The sequence below is a fragment of the Chlorocebus sabaeus genome, chromosome 22, assembly GCF_047675955.1.
Source record: "Chlorocebus sabaeus isolate Y175 chromosome 22, mChlSab1.0.hap1, whole genome shotgun sequence".
In the NCBI taxonomy this organism is placed as follows: domain Eukaryota; kingdom Metazoa; phylum Chordata; class Mammalia; order Primates; family Cercopithecidae; genus Chlorocebus; species Chlorocebus sabaeus.
This window is the reverse complement of record NC_132925.1, coordinates 31,587,023-31,601,155: the sequence shown is the minus strand read 5'-3', so window position 1 is coordinate 31,601,155 and position 14,133 is coordinate 31,587,023. Positions and strand designations below refer to the sequence as shown.

Sequence of the window (14,133 nt, the reverse complement as noted above, 5' to 3'; positions counted from 1 at the left end):
GATGGGTATGTTTTAAACTGGACTGTGGTGCTGGTTGCATAATCATATATAGTCATCAAAAGTTCTACAACTGTACACTTACAATGGGAGAATTTTATGATATGCAAATTATTCCTCAATAAGGCTGTTAAAAATGGTACTGGGGCTTGCACTAGAAGATGACTGCTGTAGTGATTCTAGAGACACTAACTCTTTATGGCATTTTCACAGTAGATAACTTGAATTGTTGCATCTTTAACAACATTTTGACCTGTTTTTTTTAATGTACCCATTTAAGTATACAATTAATAAGTCTTGACCAATTCTCTGTCTCTATAGTTTTGCCTTTTCTAGAAATTTCATATAAATGGAATTTTATATAATACAAAATGTAGTCTTCTGTGACTGGCTTCTTTCTTGCCTTCTTGAATCTTGTTTTTTCTTTTTTTTTGCCTACATCTATGCGACCACCATCACAATCAAGATATAAACATTTCCCTCACCCCACAATTTCCCTGTGTCCTTCCCACTCACCCTGCCACTCACCACCCCAGGCCCCAGGCACCACTGACCTGCTTTCTGTTGCAATAGATTAGATTTGTCTTTACTACCATTCCATAAAATTGGAACCAAGCAGTATGTACTCTTTTGTGTCTGGCTTGTTTTACTAAGCTTGCTGTTTATGAGACTCATCCGTGTTGTTGCATTTATCCAGTAATTTTTTTATTGTTGAGTAGTATTAGATTGTATGGATATATCATAATTTGTTCTTGGCTATAATGAATAAAGCTGCTGTAAACATTTATGTACAAGTCTTTTGTGGACTTGTGTTTCATTTATCTTGGGTAAATTCCTATATCTAGGAGTAGACTTGTTGGGTAACAGGGCACGGGTATGTTTAATGTGTTAAGAAATTGCCAAACTGTTCTCCAAAGTGACTGAGGTTAACACTTTCAAATTCTACATTCTTGCTAGCACTGTGTAAAACTTCTGGTTGCTCCACATCCTCCCCAGCACCTAGTATTGTTCTATTATTTTATTTTTTCAAATGAATAACTTTTTATTTCACCAAAAACTTGATATTGTTATATTGTTAATTATTTCAATATTTTATTTCTCAATGAAATGTATTACATAATTTTGAATTTTTTCTCAAAATAAGAAGTGGCCCCCTTTTTAGAAGCCCTGTGTGCAAATTAATTCTTACTGTTCAGCATCACAGTTGTTTAAAAATTCAAATAAACACTGCAGTTTAGCAAAGTTTTCCCCTCAAAATTTCAATTATAAGTGTTAGCTGTAATTTTAAATAAGAAACAAAAGTTTAATTGGGCAAAATCTGGACATCCACATAGAGTAAAGTAGAAACCTATTTGTCAAGTGATGTGGGACTCATTTTTTGAGGTTGAGCTCCATTATTACTGTACTTGTGCTACAGATAGTATATCATGTACTCTGAGTAGAAAACAACACATCAGTAGGTTGAGACCTAGCGTCATCATTTACTTTTTTGCATCTGAGGCTTCTTTCTTTATTTCTAAGAGGTTGACCTGAACATCATTGGCTAAACAGAGGAAATCAAGAAATTGTTAAAACTTGGCCAAAGTTTTCTACCTCTAATAGTTAAGAGATGATGAAGGGAAGACTCTCTTCTGAAGAAGAATTCAATAATGTCTTCTTTCACAGGCTTTGAAAGATTATCTCTTCACAGATTCTTCTAACTTTTTGTTTGTTTATAGACCATGTGTTCTCAATAGGAGCAATATTGTCCAGTAAAGGGTGAAAATTGGTTCTTGGCGGGGGTTAACATTTTCTTACTATATTAATGTATAAAGCACAGATATACCTATATACAGTCCATAAACAAACATAATAGTGTCTCTGTGGCATTAAATCTTATAGAGGAAAGCACGATCAGAAAAAATGTCTAAAAAGGCTTCTTTAGAGATGTGATACTGAACAAAAGTTTAGAAACTGAAATAGACAGAGGACAGGAAAGGTCACATGAAGAGTTTAAGGGGACTAATCAAACAGGATGTTTTCAACTGATTACATGAATTTGATCTGAAACTGATCCCTCAGAATCCCCCCACTCTCAAGATACCATTTGGCCTGAAGTCATTAGCTTTGGAATAGAAAGGAAGAAATCTATACTTTGTTAAGAAATATTTGTAAATTGGAAATTTTCATTCTTTATCTCACTTTGTTTTAAAGCAATACTGCAGAAAAAAATATCGTTATATTCATTTTTTATAGCTGAGGAAGTAAGGCTCAATGAGGTTAACACTTTCAAATTCTACAAAGAATACACAGTTTCTGAGTGTGATTAGTGAATGTAAGAACCTGAGTTTGTTTGATTTCAAAGCCCATGATTTCCTCCCCATCATATGCTAGCCAGGGATTGCTGGGGGGTGAGATGGTGTTCCATTCAACTATCCTGAGTTCACTGAAAATGGACTCAAATGCCCGAGGCAGGAATTGATGTGTTCTCACAGCTCGAATTCTGGGAAGACTAGTGGTGGGGGTGGGGCTGTCACTAAGACGTCCAGGAGTTCTGCACGGGGCAGCAGAGGCACATTCTCCCAGGAAGTCTCAACTGGACTGGAGCTTACAGGAATCTTGTTCTAGCCAAGAGCTTTGGCTAGAACAGAACCAATCTCAGGACTGCAGAGAACCCTGTGAGTAGCAGCCTTACATTCCATTCCATATTTGTCAGTGAGGGAGAGGCACTCTGATCCCCATCAGAAATTTGAAGAACCACATAAGTTTGGCTAGCTGCCTGTTCTCTCTGCTTCACAGCTTAACGATGAAACTTTTGTTCTCTGTGTTCTTCCATCCTCCACTTCCAAGTAGGACATGCCAACCAAGGAATGACTGCTGATTTCAAAATTAGAGAGATGGCCATGTAGACTATGAACGTATAGACCATTTCTGCTTTTTCTTTTGTTTCTAGAGGTTAGCATAAAACTTTTTGTGCAACATCCCCTATACTCATTAAATCTGTGACATCCTTGTTGCTACCTGAGATCATATATCTGCTTTATTTTATATTTCTGCTTTTCCTTTTCCAGTGACAGGTTGCCATTTTAATGATGATTAATTATCTATCATTTGGGAATAGGACCTTAACCTTTAACTTTTCCTGACAGGACAAAAAACATGTGTTCACAACGCCCACCCTTATTGATTCTCTTGGTAAGGAAGAAGAGAGGATCATAAACTAGAAGTGAAAAAGTGGAGAAAAATGATGCTTGCCTCACTCTGCTGTAACAAATGAATGTAAGTTAAAACTAAAATACAGTTTAGAAAACTTTCACATTATTCACAAGAACAAGCTATGAGTGTTGTTATTTTACTATTCGCAAAATTTATAGTCCTAACGTCTCTTCTAAGGGACAAATATCAAGCATTTCACAAGAGGTTACATGTCATCTTGCTCTATGCTAGCATGGAAATAAATGAGAGTTGGGAAAACAGGAAATAAATATTCTAAGTTATCAGGGAATGTTGCCAAGGCATCATAGGAGTGTCACTAGTTATTTTGGTTTCTCAACCAAGACCTGAGATACAAGGTCAGTGGGTGGTGTCTAGGACAACAAAGAGAAAATGAGGAATCTCTTGGAAAGGGCTCTCCCCTTGCTCTGTCTCCCCTTTATTCTTCACTCGGTAGGCCAGATCCTCTGGAGGCAGAATGCAGCCACCACTGTATTTACACTTTAGTACAAGAGAGGTTTCTCGTATGTAAGCACAGTGCTCCATGGAGCCATAGAGATAGCTGGCAGCACTCTGCAGTTTTCTGGGCAGTAGCTTGATAGACTGGAGAAAGCCTGAACTAGGAGCCAAAAGTTTTGATGTTAGATGCACAATCATCACAAGTAACAGCAAATCAATTTTTAGCAAGTTACTTAAATCTTTCTATCTTAGTTAATTTATTGTTTTACATTCTAAAAATTGAGATATAATTCATATACTATAATATCCACCCTTTATGAAGTGCAGAATTCGATGATATTTAGTACTTTCACAAAGTTGTGTAACCATCACTATCTTATTCCAGAATATTGTCATCATTCCAAAACAAAACAAAACACACATATCCATGAGCAGTCACTCCTTACTCTTCCCTCCTCCCAGTCCCCAGCAACCACTAATGTACGTTCTGTCTCTATAGACTTGACTATTCCACACATTTCATATAAATGTAATTATATGATACGTGATCTCTTGTGTCTGTCTCCTTTTACTTAGCATAATGTTTTCAAGGTTCATTCATGGTGTTACATGCATCAAAATTTTATTTCTTTTTATGGGCAATAATACTCAATTGTAGCTTATTGTTTAGTCACTCATTCATCTGGTCATCCATCATTCACCTACTCTTCATTGAATATCTATTATGAACCAGCCTTGTCCTAGGCTCTTGGGACACATTTATTCATATTTGTGACATGAATGAATAAAGGTACAAATTTATTAACTAATAAATAAAGATAAATATGAAATCTTCATGTCCCCTCAGTTAAAAATATTGGGTGAAGAGATTGTTTATGAGCTTTTAAAATTTTGAGGACTTTGTGTCCAAAGGAGACCTGAGTTCTTGTTTAATTTCTGCGTCTACTTACCCCTTGGAACTTAGATTAGAGGAGGGAGGGAGGCCTGCTTCATGAACCCCAGAACTGTGGCTTATTTCAATGTGGCCCTGTGCTCAGAAGGGCTTATGCTTGTTTTAACACTCTGTTGTGACTGTCTTGAAATTCTTAATAACTTTTGAACAAGGGGCCTTGTATTTCATTTTCCACTGGGCCCTGTAATTTATGTAGCCAGTTCTGAAGGGAACAAATATTTATTAAGTGTCTACTCTGTATTGGCCATTTAATTTGACCCCACAGCCCATGTTGTTTAACAAGTCATGTTTCGCTATTTTAAAAATGAGAATATTACATTTAATATTATTTAAGATCTCTTCTATATCTAAATTTCACTAATTATAAGTCATGCAAAATGATCTATGAAGGCAATGTATTATACTTGTACCAGCTGATTCATCTTTTCAAGACTGATCTTAATTGTCATAACTTCCCGGAAATCTTCCTTGATTCTTTCCCAGCCAAATTTAGTATGGTTTCTTTTGTGTTCTCATACTCCCTCAGTGTTATTAACAGAGCTTTTTATAAAACTGGATTTTATGAAGTAAAAATAGTTTCTGTCTTTCCCACTACATTTTATGCCCCCTTTAAATCAGGTACCGTGTCTTAGTTAACATGTAACTTGCAAAATGCTTCTTGAAACAAGCAGGATTAAAGAGTCCAATAATCAAAATGAAAATTCAGAAATGCCAGTTCATGACGTTATTAGAGATGGGAAAAGCTAGGGCAAACACATAATCCACAACAGAGTCACTGGAATATAGAAACTAAAGACATATAATGAGAAAAGAAATTAGGACATTTTCCCAAGTAAACTTAACTTAAAAGAACTATAGTTTTAAAATGATATATGCATAATAGTATAGGAATTTAATAAACAAAAAGTAATACAAAAGTAATACCTCTCCATAATTTAAAAATAATCAAAAGACACAGAGGGTATAAAATAAAAATTTCTTTTCGTGTAATTTTCCAGTCTCATTTTCCAAAGATATGCTCACTAAGAGTTTCCTGGCCTGGCATGGTGGCTCATGTCTGTAATCCCAGCACTTTGGGAAGCTAAGGCAGGTAGAAACTTGAGTCCAGGAATTCAACACTAGCTGGGGAAGCATGGCAAAACCCCATCTCTACAGAAAATTGCAAAAACTAGGTGGGCATGATGGTGCATGCCTGTAGTCCCAGCTACTTGGGAGGTTGAAGTGAGAGGATTACCTGAGCCCAGGGAGGTTGAGGCTGCAGTGAGCCGTGATTGTGCCACTGTACTCCAGGCTGGGTAACAGAGTAAGACCCTATCTCAAAAAAAAAAAAAAAAAAAAAAAAAAAAAAGGTTTCTCGAGTATCCTCCTAAGAATGCTTTATGAGGAGTATATTTATACAATCTTGTTATTGCACAAATAGGATTCTGTTTATATTTCTGTATAGTTATTTTCCTTGCCTTTCACTTAGTAATATTTCTTAGACCTCCTCCCATATTGGTACCTCTAGATCTCCCTCATTCATTTTCAGGAGTGCATAGTACTCTATGATATGTATTGAACACAGTTAAATAAAGCAGTCCTTTCTGATGAATACATAACATTGTTTTCAGTTTCTGTAAATTACAGAAAAGCACAATAGATATCTTCACATAGGAATATATTCATAGTATAAATTTCCAGCAGTGAAACTGCTGGAAATCTCTATAATTTGATTTTAAGACAAACTTAATTCAGTACCCAACCTGATGTCTTTGAGACAATTTCACATTTAGTTGTTTATTCCTGTCCCTCACCTTCCTTTAGAATTTTTTTTTTTCTGATTGGTATGACGTATTTCTAGCATATTTCTAGCTTTCAAAAAATAATTTATAGAAAATCAGTCTATATTTTTAAGACCAGTTGAAGCTGTCTACCTCACCAATGTGAAGAATTGAAGTAGAATTTAATTTTCTCTTCTAATATTTTTTCTAGTATTAAATTCAAAGACTACTATTTCTCTTTTATTTACAGCAGTCTGTGTTCAAATTGTGCTGACACCATGATAGATTTCAGAGTAATTTTTTTGACTATGTGGGCTTCTCCCATTATAATAAGAGTACCAGCTTCTTAATGTCTGTGATATGATTTGGCTGTGTCCCCACCCAAATCTCATCTTGAATTGTAGTTCCCATAATCCACAGGTGTCATGGGAGGGATCCAATGGGAGGTAATGGAATCATGGGGGTAGTTTCCCCCATGCTATTCTTGTGATAGTGAGTTCTCACAAGGTCTGATGGTTTTATAAGATACTTCTTGCTTCACTTGGCTCTCATTTTTCTCCTCGCTGCCGCCATGTGAAGAAGGAAGTGTTTGCTTCCTCCTCTGCCATGATTGTAAGTTTCCTAGGGCCTCCCTAGCCATGCTGAACTATGAGTCAATTAAACCTCTTTCTTTCACAAATTACCCAGTCTTGGGTATGTCTTTATTAGCATCATGAGAGTGGACTCATACAGCCTGTCTCCATGTGAGCTCACCTTCTTGGCCCTCATATGAGGCCCAAACAACACTCCTTTGCGTAGTATAAATTCAGCACATATTTTGAAATTGATTGTATTGGAAACATCAAAGATGCCAGATCCTAGAATTGTTCAGATTAAAGAGAAAATAACGTTTTATTTTATTTTATTTTTATTAGAGACAGGTTCCGGCCCTGTCATGCAGGCTTGAGGACAGTGGCATGATCATAACTCCCTGCAGCCTTGGCCTCCTGGGCTCAAGTGATCCTCCTGCCTCGGCCTCCCAAAGTGTTGGGATTACAGGTAAGATCCACTGCACCTGACTGAAAATATTTTAAATAAATGCTTTAATAATTTCATTGCAGTTTTGTGGCCCAGGTAATTTTCACTTAATCTTACTTGATTACAGAAAGCAGTCTGAAAAGTAAACACAAGGAAGCCTAGAACATACTGAAATTTTCCTATAGAGATGATTTGAGTTTTAAATATTTTTAGGTCTTATTTCCTTGCTTTCTTCAGAATGATGGTAAAAACTGACTTTTTAAACATCTTTTGAGGAATTGGAACACTCTCAGATTTAAAATGTTCCCTGATTCTTTTTCTTCTCTTTTTTTAAGATAGAAAATTTGGGAGTAAATTATAAGGGCCAAGGTTTTAGAAGTTCACTTTGTTTTCTATTCCTCTACAATTGTTTTTCAAATTTTTCAAATTTTAATTTTTTGACACAAGGTCTCACTGTACCACCCAGGATGGAGTGCAGTGGCATAATCTTGGCTCACTGCAGCCTCAACCTCCTGGGCTTAAGGAATCCTCTCACCTCAGCCTCCCAGATAGCTGGGACTACTAGCGTGCACCATTACACTTAGCTAATGTTCTTATGTTTTTATAGAGATGGTTGTCTCACTTATATTGCCAAGGTTGGCCTCAAACTCTTGGGCTCAAGCGATCCTTCCACAGTGGCCTCCCATAGGGCTGTGATTACAGTCACAAACCACTGCACCCTGCTCTATTTTTCTACAATTAGTAATCACAACTGAGTAGCTTTCGGCAAATCACTTCATTTCTCTGAGGCTTGGTTGTTCTGTTGTCTGCAAAGTTAAGAGGATCTTAAATATCTATCCAGTTCTAAAATGGGATGACATCAAAGTGGGAGTGATGGTGGAGAAGGGTTGTGGAAGTTGCCTGTAAACATATTTAGCAGATTTACAGAAGTCAAATAAAGCAATGAAAAAATTCCACATATAGGAAGAATTTAAAAAGACACAGATGGTAGCAAAAATAGAACCAAGGGATTTTTGCCTTTGTCTCATGACAGACTGTCTAATGGAATCCTTACACATGAATTGAATTGCTTTCAAGTAAGGCAGTCAACAAGAATATGAAGCAAAAATTCTGTGGCAATGGCTGGGCCTGTAGTTACTCAGTGTCTGAGATGAGAATTAGGAAAGTGAGATGGTCTATAACCCACAATAACTACTCTGTGTGTGTGTGTGTGTGTGCGTGCGTGTGTGCATGTGTGTGTGTGTGTGTCTGCCTAAATAGAACTTAAACTATTCAAAGTTCCACATCTTTGCTTTTCAGTTGTTAATTTCTTTAGCATCTGCTATTCATTAGGCACTGGTGATATGTGTTCAGTGGGAGAAACAGATATTGAGTAAATAATCACGTCAACACACAGATAATGACATATTGTGGCAATGCTAAGAATGACAATAAGCATAATGAGAAACTAAAGCAGGGTCACTCATTTAGATTATGGAATCAATGAAAGTCTTCTTTGAGAGAATCACATTTAGCTAAGACATGAGGCATGACCAGAAGGTAGTCAGGAAAAGAAGATTTTAGGTAAAGGGGTAGACTAATCCTGAGCTAGAAAAGAGTTAGGGGAAGTTTAAAAACAAACAAAACCGGTCATGTCAATAACCTAAAGTAGAGCAATAGGGAATAACACTAGAAGGCCTTGTAGATTTTGATAAGAATTTTTCATTTTTTATGATTGTATATCTTACTATTTGAGGATGTTACACAATGTGATTGTGTTTTTAAAATCTACTGCCTGGACCAGGCACAGTGGCTCATGCTTGTAATCCCAGCACTTTGGGAGGTCAAGGCGGGTGGATTACTTGAGGTCAGGAGTTTGAGAATAGCCTGGCCAACATGGCAAGACCCTGTCTCTGCTAAAAATACCAAAAAAAAAAAATTAGCCAGATGCATGCCTGTAATCCCAGCTACTCAGGTGGCTGAGGCACAAGAATTGCTTGAATCCGGGAGGCAGAGGTTGCAGTGAGCCGAGATCATGCCATTGCACTTCAGCATGGACAACAGAGCGAGAGTCTGTCTGAAAAACAATAAAAAATAAAATAAAATCTCCTCCTGGCTATTCTGTGGAGAATCTGTTAGAAGTGAACAAATGTGGATTCAGAGATTGGTTTAAGGAGATACAGAGAATTACCAGAATTCAGAAAGGGATAACATCAGGATGATAGTGGCTTGAATTAGGTAACAGCAAAGGAGCTGGAGAAAAGTGGTTAGATTCTGGACATATTTTGAGGGCAGAATCAACAAGACAGTGTCTTAACATTTCAGGAATTTTGTTTGCTTGTTTCTTTTTAAGTTTCATTTACTTTGTCTTCACCACATCTAGTAAAAATGAAAAGGCATTTTTCTATTTCTCTCTCCTGCTAAAGAAAACAGGTCTTGGCTGGATGTGGTGGCTCATGCCTATAATCCCAGCACTTTGGGAAGCCGAGTCAGGCGGACACCTGAGGTCAGGAGTTTGAGACCAGCCTGGCTGACATCGTGAAACCCCATCTCTACTAAAAATACACAAAATTAGCCGGGCATTGTGGCAGGCACCTGAAATCCTAGCTACTCAGGAGGCTGAGGCAGGAGAGTCACTTGAACTCGGAGGACGGAGGTTGCCATGAGCGAGATCGCGCCACGGCACTCCAGCCTGGGCAACAGAGGGAGACTCCATCTCAAAACAAACAAACAAACAAATGAAACAAAAATTAGATGGGTGGGGTGGCACGCACACACCTATAATCCCAACTGCTGGGGAGGTGGAGGCAGGAAAATCCGCTTGATCACGGGAGGCAGAGGTTGCAGCGAGCCTAGATCACATCATTGCACTCCAGCCTCGGCAACAGAGCAAGACTCCGTCTCAAAAACAAAAACAAAAAAAAACCTATCCAGGTCTTTACTTATGAAAAGTAGGTAAACTGAGGCATGTGGAATGATTATCCAAAAGGAGGAGGAGCTCCAAGGATTAGAGGAGGCAGTGTGGGTGGGAAAGAGAGTGGGATTTCCAAAGACTTGAAGATGTATGGAAGTGAGATTGTTTATCAAATGCCTATTTACTTTCAATTAAATATTGTAGGGACCTAGTTCTGCTCCCATGTGACTCACTGGAGGTGGCAAGATTGTTGATGGAGGCAGCGTTGTGGAGGACTGTGTGGAGACTCTTAATGAAAGATCCTCAGCTCAGACTTACCACAGAGAGAACAGAAGCAACTGCATTCAAATGGACCATGGGGCTTGGACAATGTGCACTTTGGTGACGACTGAAATTTCCAGTTAGGGTACACCTTCTCCTTGGCCATCTCCACTGTTGTATCATTTTTGGGAGGAAAATGAGCTCTTAAACATTACTGAAATGCAGTTTCCCATGACTGAGGGTGGAGACTTAAGCATACCTATCTTATTTCTTAAAATAAAGAAATGTAACTCTGAGGGTCAAGGAACTTCTTTTATTTACATACCTTTTAATTATGGCACCTTAAACAATAACTAGACATTAGTTGTTGCCACTCATGATGATAGTGGTGGAGAACTGGTAGATTTGAGAATATTTTGCAGTCAAATGCTCAACCACTGAGTTATACCCCCGATTTTAGAATATTTTGGAAATTTTGAGACAATGCCCCTGGAGTGAACATAAAAACAGCTGGAGAGCATGTGATCCTCTTCACATCTGAAAGCCATTAAAGACAACAGTGGCAGAGGCATTTCAGATGGTTCCACCCCTCAGCTAAATGCTGGAGGCCCTGCTTTGCATGCTAGCTCCAGTACCAGACCAAAGTGAGCAGGCCTTGGGCAAAGATGAGAATGGTAAGGGTCGATCAAATGCCTTACCATTCATGAATAAGAGAGAAATTCCACAGCTCAGGTGTGTATCATGGCCCAGGTGGATCCAATCCAATCACTTAAGCCTTATAAAGCAATTTAGGACACAGTGAAATCTGCACTCTTATTCATTTTTATGGCAATATGAATTATTTAACCTTTCTGGAGGGCAGATCTAGTGGTATCTATAAATAACCTTCAGGAAGCAAGATGGCCAAATAGCACCCTCCAGCAATTGTCACCCCTGTAGAAACACCAAATTTGAACAACTATCCACTTAAGAAAGCATCTATAAGACCCCAGAATCAGGTGAGTGATCACAGTATGTGGTTTTAACTTCATATCACTGAAAGAGGCACTGAAGAAGATAGGAAAGACAATCTTGAATTGCCAACACCACCCCTCCCCTATCCCACAGCAGCAGCCACATGGCCCAGGGAAAGAATCTGCATGTTGTGGGAGGGAGAGTGCAGTGGTTGCGGGACTTTGCATTGGAACTCAGTGCTGCTTTTCACAGTAGAAAGTAAAGCAGGGCAGACATCGGCAAGTGCCCATGGAGGGAGCATTTAGACCGGCCCTAGTCAGAGGGCAATCATGCATCCCAGTGATTGGAACCTGAGTTCTGGAAAGTATTGCCTCTGGGCTAAAGTGGTCTGGGGTCCTAAATAAACTTGAAAGGCCGTCTAGGCCACAAGGACTGCAATTCCTGGGCAAGTCTCAGTGCTGTACTTGCCAATGGACTTGGGGTGCATGCAACCTAGTGAGACACCAGCTGGGATGACAAGGGAGTGCTTGAGTTACCCCTCCCCCAATTCCAGGCAGCACAGCTCACAGCTCTGAGGGAGATTCCTTTCTTCTGCTTGAGGAAGGAGAGGGGAGACTAAAGAGGACTTTATCTTGAAACTTGGATAGTGGCTCAGCCACAGTAGGTTAGAGCACCAGGCAGAGTCCTGAGGCCCCCATTCCAGGTTCTAGCTCCCAGATGACATTTCTAGACATACCCTGGGACGGAAGGGAGCCCACTGCCTAGAAAGAAGAATCCAGTTCTGGAAGGATTCATCACCTGCTGACTAAAGAGTCCTTGGACCTTGAATAAACATCAGTGGTTGCCAGGCAGTATTTGCTGCAGGCCTTGGATGAGACCTAGTGCCATGCGACTTCAGGTGAGACCCAGCACATTCCCAGCTGTGGTGGCTATGGGGAGGGACTCTTTCTGCCTGAAAACAGGAGAGGAGAGTGTAAAGGGAGCTTTGCCTTGCCCTTGGTTATCAGCTCGGCCACAGTGGGGGCAGAGCACCAAGTGGGCTCTTAGGGTTCCTAATTCCATGCCTTGGCACCCTGGACCAGAGGAGAGTCCACTGCCCTGAAGGGAGAGACCCAGATCTAGCAGTATTCACCATAAGCTGACTGAAGAGCTCTCGGGCCTTAAGTGAACGTCCGTAGTAGCCAGGCAGCATTTGCTGCAAGCCTGGGGCAGTGGTGGCCATGGAAAGAGTCTCCTCTGCTTGAGGAAAGGGGAGGGAAGAGTAGAAATGACTCTGTCTTATGGTTTTGGAGAGAGCTTAGACACCGTAGAATAGAGCGCCAGGTAGATTCCTAAAGTTCCTGATCCTGGGCCCTGGCTCAAAGACAGCATTTCTGGACCTGGCCTGGGTGGGGTGGGGAAAGCGTGCTCCCTGAAGGCAAGGCCACAAGCCCGGCTGGATTGGGCACCTGCTGATTGTAGAGCCCTTGGGCTTTGAGGGAACATCCTAGGCAGTGGTCATCATGGGCCTTGGGCAAGACCCAGTGCTGTGCTGGCTTTGGGTCTGACTCAGTGTAGTCCCAGTGTTGGTGGCCACAGGGGTGCTTGTCACCCTACCCTCAGCTATAAATAACCTTCAAATATTCACATCTTTCCTTCTTTTCATTGGATTTCTTGTACACAGAAATAAATTAATCATAATCTTGGTTTAGTACATACTCATGGCCTGCATTCGTTTGCTTGTTTCTGATTAAACCTTAGAAAATACCAACCAAAGTGAATGCTCAGATCTTTTTGTTTATTTAGTTTTTTCTTTTTTTCTTTTTTTCTTTTTTTTTTTTAAATTTGAGACAGGGTCTTGTTTGGTCACCCAGGATGGAGTGTAGTAGCACGATCATGGCTCACTAGAGCTTCAAATTCCTGGACTCAAACGATCCTTTCACCTCAGCCTCCTGAGTAGTTGGGAACACAGATGTGTGCCACTACACTTGGCTAATTTAAAATTTTTTTGTAGGGATGGAGGTCTCCTTATGTTGCCCAGGCTGGTCTTGAACTTCTGGGTTCAAGTGATTCTTCCACCTTGGCCTCCCAAAGTGCTGGGATTATAGGCATGAGTCACCATGCCTGGTGCTCAGATCTTGATGATAACTGATATCTAATTGTAAGTTCTCCACATTTCATCCCTATGCCTCCTTCCTATCTGAGCTAATGTGAATCTCATATTCATTATCTCGTGCTTTCTCTTTAATATAAGAAAGGATATACATACATATCAGAATTATGAAATGATTCAGAAATGAGGGAGAAATAAAGTATTTCCAAAGCAAGCAAAAACTGAAGATATTTGTCACCACTAGACCAGTCTTACAAGAAATACTGAAGGGAGTCCTGCATCTGGAAGCAAAAAGATGATAAATCACCATCATGAAAACATGTAAAAGTATAAAAATCATTAGTAGAGCATATATACAAACATTGTATGTTTTTACTCATACGTGAAAGCTAAAAAAGTTGACCTCATGGAAGTAGAGAGGAGAATGATGGTTACCAGAGGCTGGGAAGGCTGGTTAAGGGGTGGAAGGGATGAAGAGGGGTTGGTTAATGGGTACAAAAATATAGTTAGGTAGAAAGAAGTTCTAGTGTTTGAGAACACAGTAGGGTGACTATAG

General features: G+C 39.6%; 1 protein-coding gene and 1 long non-coding RNA gene across 6 annotated transcripts in view; one reads left to right on the top strand and one right to left on the bottom strand.

The window, feature by feature from the left end:
• The window catches only part of PHLDB2 (pleckstrin homology like domain family B member 2), a 235,325-nt gene that overhangs the window by 168,348 nt on the left and 52,844 nt on the right, over nucleotides 1-14,133 (bottom strand). The window lies entirely within an intron of this gene.
• LOC103228336 (uncharacterized) lies at nucleotides 1,642-10,963 on the top strand. Its single transcript, XR_495495.3, has 4 exons — nucleotides 1,642-2,654; nucleotides 3,126-3,255; nucleotides 7,275-7,398; nucleotides 10,475-10,963. It is a non-coding gene; the product is annotated as an uncharacterized lncRNA (long non-coding RNA).